The sequence below is a fragment of the Teleopsis dalmanni genome, chromosome X, assembly GCF_002237135.1.
Source record: "Teleopsis dalmanni isolate 2A chromosome X, ASM223713v2, whole genome shotgun sequence".
Lineage (NCBI taxonomy): Eukaryota > Metazoa > Arthropoda > Insecta > Diptera > Diopsidae > Teleopsis > Teleopsis dalmanni.
In genome coordinates, this window is record NC_051848.1 from 97,466,631 (window position 1) to 97,475,092 (window position 8,462).

Consider the following 8,462-nt stretch of genomic DNA (forward strand, 5'->3'; position numbering starts at 1 on the left):
TTGATATTAATGTGAACATGTCGAATGTGTACATATGTAAATGAATAATTTAATGACATTCTTTAATTACATTATTAAGAAAATAAAAAGCTATTGCAATAAATAATTTATTTCTGAGGTTTTTGTTATTTGATATGTAAAAACTTAAAAAACCATATAAGTCAATTAGATCTGGAAATTGAACTTATATTTTTATAGCTACACTAATAATAGTTAATGAAATGCGAAGTGGTAGTAGTAGTAGTTAATATTATTATTTTTATTATTATATTTACTTTCTTAACTCAAATACTTTACGTTAATGATTTCTAAATTATCATGTTTTTTTTGTGAAATTTCTATATATACAAGTAAAAACAAAAAAATTTTCTAAATGGTCAGTTATGACGAAAACTTTGTAAGATCCAATATAACTGTAGAGTCGGTCAAAAATTTATTTGATTCAAATGTTATTTTTGTAATTTATTTTATCTACTTTTATTCACTTTTCTATTTACAATTGGGAATTTCTTTACGGACCTACAAATTTAAACTTGTTTAATATTCTCTAGACAATTTTTTTTTAACCTTTTTAGTTGACCATTTTAGAGATGATGTGTTGCAGTATAGTAAGTAGATAGGTCTCTAACTTTATAAAATGTTTTATATACTTTTGCTTTTATATTTGGCGAGACAAATTAATTAAACATTGTCTATCTATTGATCTGGCTCTTTCAAAGTAGTTGTTTGTTTCAGAGATACACCAACAAAGTTTTACATACAGACCTTTTTAAGAAAGGACCTTGAACTCTTGTCCATTAAGGAATATTTATATATGGATGATATAGTTGTCATGAAAATAGGCGGCAATCATATTGATATATAATTGTATTGAATGAATTTTTGATAAATTGCAGTAGGGAGTATATCCAAAAAAAAATATTTTTTTTGATTTATTTGTTAATAATAAATATTACTAATTATTTATATAAATGTTTAATAATAATAAATAATAAATATTCTGAATTATTAATTAATAATAATTAATAATAATAATTCATAATAATAATTAATAATAATAACTAATAGTAATAATTGATAGTAATAATTAATAGTAATAATTAATAATAATAATTAATATTAATAATTAATAATAATAATTAATATAATAATTAATAATAATATTTAATAATAATAGTTAATAGTAATTTATAATAATAATTAGAAGTAATAATTAACAATAATAACTGACAATAATAATTAATAATAATAATTAATAATAACAATAAATAATAATAATTATTAATAATAATTAATAATAATAATTATTAATAATTATTAATAATAATAATTATTAATAATTAATAATAATAATAATAATAATAATTATTAATTAATTAATAATTAATATTAGTTTTTATTTGTATACGCGGTGTTTAATGTTAAGCATGAAAGTGTTGATGACTACTTCATTGCCTCTTTGTAGCTTTATAATATCTGCATTAAAGTAGAATAGTTAGAGATCCGAACCACGGATACTTACAACTGTGTTGGTTCCCCGTAGGATCATCGAAAAGCATGTAATTAGTCGTAGCTTGCATAGATTAAATGTTTTTATTTGTTAAAATATATTCACAAAATTATATGTCTAGATTTCATAACTAATATTTTTTATGACTATTCATTATGTATTATTATTGGATTATTATCATTATTATTATTTTAAAAGAATTTATCCTGCCACCTAGAAATCTGCTGTTCTCTCCTCATGGACTTTGAATGTTTTGCCAGGTTCAACTTCATCTATGAATTGTTGTAGTCTTGAACTCACATTACAGAGTTTCATTTTTTGATCCGATATGAGATGCCTATCTAGGTACATCCTATGAATTGTTGTATTGAACTCATATCACAGAGTGTCATTTCTTCATACCATATGAGATGCTCATCTAGGTACTTCCTTCGTTTATACATTAGTGCCGGGCAAACTTTAAGCACATGTTTTGAGGTCTTTCTGTGTTCTCTACAAAGGCGTAAGGCGATAATTTAACGCTATTCTATGATTCTCATAGTTACATTTATGATTAAATTAAACATATATATCTATCGCATAAATTTTTGCTTCAAAGGTAGTTGTGTGGAATGTAGATATAGTGTTTAAAATTACCATACAAGAGGAAGAATCAAGAGAAGGATCAGATATATTAAATTTCTGGTATCTAAAATAAAAACTCTTCGAGTTTTGATTATTACTTTTTAAAGTAGATTATATATCTTTAAAATATTTCACCCTTTGGATTTTTTTTGTATATAAAAGCTTATATAAAAAAACCCTTGTTTATAATTTTTAAATAATTGTCTTTGAGGAGGGGTTATGTCACAAAGCTCTGGCAACATCAAAAGACTGAAAAAGAAGAGGATTTGAAGTGTGCTTAACTTCAAATACACATTCTTATAGTTTGGTAACATTAAGTCAATACTCAGAGAACCCAGTATATTTGGAGTTTAAAAAAGTACTTAGTATTGCGAAAACATCAAATTCAACGTCTAATCAAAGTTCAATATTGGGAGTATTGGAAGTAATCTCATTCACAACTTTGAGCGGCAAACGTAGATCAATAATGCATTTGTTTGTGAAAACTTCGGAGTCATTTTAATCGTTTATAATTAAACTCATAAGAGGTTTCATATTTCTTCCGCGTGGTTAAAAATAACATTTAATTTTATTTCTTTTTAAGTTGTTATATTTTTTTTTTTTGCAAGTTTTAATGCTTCAATCGCTTCGGTTCAATTGCTTTAAAAATCGATTTAAGCAATGATACCGCAAAGCCTTTGATCGATGTGATCCATCAGTCGTAGATATATCACTTTGATATTATTTCGAGTTGAATACTTTTTTTCTGATCACGTAAAACATGAGCAGTTTTATTCAATTAAAAATATAAAACTTTAATGGTTTGGTACGTAGGTGGGCACTTTGATGTGCTCATACTCAATTCAGTTGAATCAAGGGTTATACTATTAATTAAACGTCAATCAAGTGGCATCGCTTTGATTTGTAATATTAATAAAATACTTTTACGTTACTTTTTTTTTACTTCGTTTCAAATAATTTTATATCTTTTAAGTTATAGCCGCACATTCGATTGGCTTTGTAGCTTGTGGTAAAAATGTATGCATCTTGTTGGTATTCGTATATGATAACTTTTAATCGTTCTACGAATAAGATTAAACGTACGGGTATAAATACTCAAATATGCCAGTTCAAATTTTTATGTGCCCATAAGTTGTGTGTACATTTGAAAACTATATCTCCCAAACCACATACGATAATACTATATAGCAATTGCGTGTGTGTTTGGATTCTAAGCGTGAATTTTATGTTTGTTTTGCTTATTGCCCTAAGATATTTTCTGTAGATTTGGTTAAATAAAATATCTCAGCTCAACCCACTGAAAACGATCACGCTTCCATTAATCGAAGGTAGTTTTAAAACGATTTACGATTTTAGTTCAGGGCGATATACAGATTAATACGCCAATGTCAGCTTAGTGTTAACCTTTTTCTAATGACATCTGAAGACACAGCAATTGACATTGCCTTGCCGTTTCTACAAAAGCAACTGAAGTAGCTGTTGACTGCCATATTAAAAGATCAAAAGAAAAAACAAAAACCATTAACTTAGAAGAGTATACCAGTAGATGGATACGACTACATTTAAAATTTCAGTGCAACATCGTTTTGTTTATAAATGGATTACTTGCGTATCGCTCTATAAAACGTAATGAGTATATCGATTGGCCATGGATTCATCAATAGCACAAGCAGCTCTTGGCTGTTAGTAGTAAGCGTCCCAGTTGATAAATGATGACGAACGTGTAGCACTAACTGTGCACTTCATCATGTTGTAGTTGATATGGCAGTTTGTCGCTAATGCAAACTGTCATAATGCCAGGAATCTTGTTTTCTTGATTGTGCACTTGATAAATATGGCGAAAAACGTTATTTGTGCTTTTGGCTTTGCTGCATTCCACATTGCCATGAGAATGGCACTTTGGTGACAAGTCTAAATTGTAAAATTTGTATTGAATGCGACTGCAATAAGTACGATTATATATGGACAGATGCTCGTCGTGGAGCATAGTAGTAAAAATGGCATTTCTCAAACACAGAATATGACTGCACTTGTTATTATGACTAAGCGCACATAAAATTAAGCCAGCACATGCGATCTTAGTGCCCACAGTTTAGCATCTACCTTTCGTGATGCTGTCCAGTTCGCCTTTGGCAGCATCGTAATTCTTTCATAAATAATGAAGTTGTTTTCCTGAACTTTAGTTACAAGACATACAAATATATATTTATGGAAATATCATATTTGATTAATAAACCAACCCACTGGCAAAATTTCGGCTTTAATTTCGAATTTCAGTAAGCATGAAAAGTCAATAATGTGACCTGACCAATCAATGATCAGCATTGTGTATCTTATAGTACCACTGTTAAATCACTGTATTATAAATCTGTAATATGTATTTTGTAAGTCAAAAGTACTAGAACAACAATAACGTATAGTATTTATATATTATAATGGATATATTATAATGAATAATTTATTATAATGGTCTTCTAATGGAACGAGCATTCAATAAAAAGTACACTTTGAATTGCTTTTATTTTTAACTCCTGTTTTTATCTTTTATCTTTTACTTTTATCTTTTACTTTATCTTTTATTTTTATCTTTTACTTTTATGTTTTATTTTTATTTTTTACATTTATATATTATTTTAATTTCTATATTTAACTTTTATTGTTTTATTATTATTATTTTATTATTATTATTTTATTATTATTATTTTATTATTATTATTTTATTATTATTTTATTATTATTATTATTTTATTATTATTATTTTATTATTATTGTTTTTATTTCTTACTTTCATCTTTCATTTTTATGTCTTATTTTTATCTCTTATTTTATAACTTTTATTTTTTATTTTTATCTTTTATTTTTATCTTTTATTTTTATATTTTGTTTTGAATTTTCATTTTTATCTTTTATTTTTATCTTTTGTTTTCATACTTTATTTTTATCTTTTGCTTTAAAATTTTACTTTTATAATTTATTTCTGTATTTTATTCTTATCTTTTATTTTTATCTTTTATTTTTATCTTTTATTTTTATCTTTTATTTTTATCCGTTGTTTTTATCCTTTAAAAATATAATTTTTATATTTTTTTTTTATATTTTACTTTTATAATTTTTTTTTATTTATATTTTTTATATTATTTTAGTTTATATATTTGCTGAATTTGAACCTCACAAAATGTATTCATACCGAGCTATTGTTAGATCTTTTTCTTTTCAACATTATAATAAGCAGACTATACCTTATGTTTTAAGTAGTTACTAACTCTAACTATTGCTACTTAGGTTTGAGTATGTATTAGATTTTGAATCTAATACAAAAAAAAAATGATTATTTGATTAAAGTAATCTGATTTCATCTTAAGCAAAAGAAAACTATCGAATGAAGTTTTCTTCTGTTGTGAAGCTATTAATTGACAATTGAATTTCTCAGATTTTTGAGTGGTATTTAACTACATATTTTACCTTTTTTTACGGCTGGTCTATTTTACCTTTTACTACTACTACATACATGCATTTGAAGAAACAGATTTCTAATGAATTTCAGTTTTATTTAATCCTCTTCTCGGAAATTTTTAACTGCCATATGAATTTAATGAAATCAACTTTAAAACGAAGATAATTAAAGTTAAAATATGAGGACAAAGAGTATTTGTTGCTTCTTATGGAATAAGAATTATTTTTACTTTTGCCACGACAAAAAAAAATATTTTTTAATCAAAATTGTTAAATCTTTCAATCAAATGATTTGAACTTCTTTTACTGATGAGATAATAATTCAAATCCTAACCAATTTCTATGTTAATATTATTGCCTATTTTTGCTTTTTTTCCATATTCATGGCACAGACTAGTTCTTCCGACAGAGAGTTGAAATTCGAGTTTTTTATCTTTATAAATTATATTAAATAATTATAATCAAAGAAAAGCATATGACATATTTTTATTTTAAATTACTACCTTAATTAGATATGAAAACCAAAAAAGTAAAAAGGAAAGTAAACTAAATATATAAATAAAGTAAACTAATGGAATTACTACAATCAATAAAAATTTATTTTCCTCATTATCCGATCTCTAGGCAAAACGAGGGTTACTATTTTTTAAGACGTTAGACAACGTCCCGGGAACTGGATGATTTCTCCTTTTTTGTTATATTACACAAGGTGCGGTTGTTGTTCTTCTTACTGATGTGTGGATTATAATACAACATCAGTACTCCGATATGGTGCTATAGCTATTCGTACTTGTGTTATAGGTATCAGTATTTCGTTATAGCATTCAGGCCATAGGTTGTACTTAGACTGCAGGTAACTTTAGTATCGATTTCATGTGCTTATGTTTCGAAATGATTTTCGTGTCATTATTGATATCCATATATCAGAAAATTTTTGTTTGCTATATCCTAGTCAAACTAGTCAAATCTAAATCGAATCTGTTTAAATGCATTTTAAAATAATTGTAGAATTAATGTGCATTTATTCTAGATTTAAATTCTGAAAGGGTTAGAAACTATGTCACCACGTCACTGCTTCCTTTAAGGATTATTGTAATAAACCTACTTTAGTTCTATAGGCATGTAACAGTTAACTCTCCAATTGTTGCCAAATTTAGTTATAAGTGAATAAGCAGTTGATAAGTACTGAAGTCTGAACCTGGCCAGACTACTACAGTGATAGAATATGTTCTGCTATTTCCTTTTCTTCGTGACAAAATCTGCAGCTATCGTTCCTTGTAACATATAGATTTCACAGATGTTTTTTGAATCCACAATGTCCAGTGAAAAACTCTGGAAACTAGGAGCTCCAAAACAGAGCTCCCTAGTCTTGTCTTTTGACCGATTCGGTATGTATTCTTTAGCTTGTCTACAAGTAATCACATTTACCTAGTCTGAATTTCATATTCAAATTATTTATTAGTTTTAAATTTGAAAAAGCTTTATGGAGAATCTTAGAATGGTTGTGGCCCAATTTAATATGAGGCTCCGCTTTTTCTGGCTAGTTCATCGGCTTTCACATTTCGGTCAAAGTCGCTGTGTCCTAGAATCTATATTAAGTGAATCGTGTTTCTTTCAGCATGATCTTTGAGAATTAGAAGGCATTCTCACACTAGTTTCGAAGTTACTTGAGGTGAACTTAATGTTAGGAGTGTCGATTTGCTGTCAGAGATAATACATATGTTTTTTCCCATGGTGTGTTTCCCTTTATACCTTTATATTCCTTTAGACATAGTTTTATTGCGTGTACTCCGGCCTGAAAAACTGAGTTCTCTTGACTTATATTTATAAATATTTTCTCTTTTGGTTCAACCCCATATACTCTCGCTCTCCATTCCTTTTATCATTTTGGAGAGTCATTCGTGTACCACAGCTGGTAATCTTCAATGAATGAAGGTGTGTTCTGTTCTCAGTTATTTCTGTCTGCTATTAATACACGGAACATTTGATTTAAGTTAAACTTATGTGAGGAAATGTTAGATATGGTGATGTTTATTTATTTATTCTAAATGCTTTCATATAATTTTGATACTAAAAATATCTTTTAAAACTATTTTTATTTTTTATTTCAACCATTTGCCCTTAACTCATGGACAAGAAATGTTTCTTCAAGAACTTAGTTTCGTTTTCAAGTAATATATGAACTGTCATCAGTTCTACTAAGTACTAAGCAGTCAAGCACTAGGTTTTTTCCAATATCTAATTATATCTCAAACATAAATCGTTCATATTTAATATGCTCACAGCTGAGTAAAAAGAATATATAAATTATCATGTAAAGAAAGCCTTTTACTTGCAAAAAATAAAGACTTACTAGAAATACTCTTTAGGTTTTTATATGTTCGGGCACTGAAGTGAAGACAGAATGAACCCAAATATACAGTGCAGCACAAATTGACTGGCAAAAAATTTGAAGGAAAATTTTAATTAAAAATTTTAAAACAGTTACAATAATTACAATAGTTTTTAGGTGTTGAGAAATGAACTACAGTTAATGCCCTGCAAAAATGTAATTATGATTATCTCAATAAATAATATTAACCATAGTCATGGATATGGAAAATTTGTATTTTTTTTACTATTTTGTGAACAATTTCTTAAATAAAAAGAAACAATTCAATCTGTCCAGCTTTGAATAGATTTTGACTTAATACGAGAACAATTTTCCTCTTACAAAAAGAATACATATAAGTACAAACAATAATTTTATATAAAATAATTCGGCACACAAGTTCGTTTTTGATAAATCCATCGTAACATAAACTAATTGTTCAGCTTTCAGTTATAGTATTTCCACGTCGCATGAAGATTTTTAGATGCATGAAGTTTAATTTCA